Consider the following 215-nt stretch of genomic DNA (forward strand, 5'->3'; position numbering starts at 1 on the left):
AATTCATGTGCTTTATTTATTTCAAATTTTGAGGGTTGATGGATAAACATAAATAATAAATAAATATGAAATTTGAGCTTGATTAATACATTTCTAAAAACTTTACAACACAAAAACAGAAACAAATCGATTTCATACTTTTCTAAATATCTCGAGAATGAGGCGAGGAAAATATTTGAAAAAAAATATCACATACAAACATTAAAATTGTGTAT

Source organism: Rhagoletis pomonella, unplaced genomic scaffold (genome assembly GCF_013731165.1).
Source record: "Rhagoletis pomonella isolate Grant_MI unplaced genomic scaffold, Rhpom_1.0 Rhpom_scaffold_00009, whole genome shotgun sequence".
Classification (NCBI taxonomy): Eukaryota; Metazoa; Arthropoda; class Insecta; order Diptera; family Tephritidae; genus Rhagoletis; species Rhagoletis pomonella.